Here is a 244-nt window from a genome sequence, read left to right on the forward strand (position 1 = left end):
CCCCCCCCCCCGCCGAGCCGCCAGGGGGGGCTGTCGAGAGGAGGAGTCACGGGGAACACTGTAGGGGTGCAGGACCTCCGCCTGCGCAGGACGCTCACCTCCCTCCCGCTGCGGCGGGGAATCCCCTTCCCCGGTGCTGCCAGGGGTGAGAGATGGATTGAGGGACGAATGGACAGACGAACCTACCCCCGCTCCGCTGCCAGCGTCCAGACGCGCTGCCGTTACCCCCGCAACGACGCACACC

This window comes from Mesitornis unicolor, unplaced genomic scaffold, assembly GCF_000695765.1.
Source record: "Mesitornis unicolor isolate BGI_N332 unplaced genomic scaffold, ASM69576v1 scaffold36459, whole genome shotgun sequence".
NCBI lineage: Eukaryota > Metazoa > Chordata > Aves > Mesitornithiformes > Mesitornithidae > Mesitornis > Mesitornis unicolor.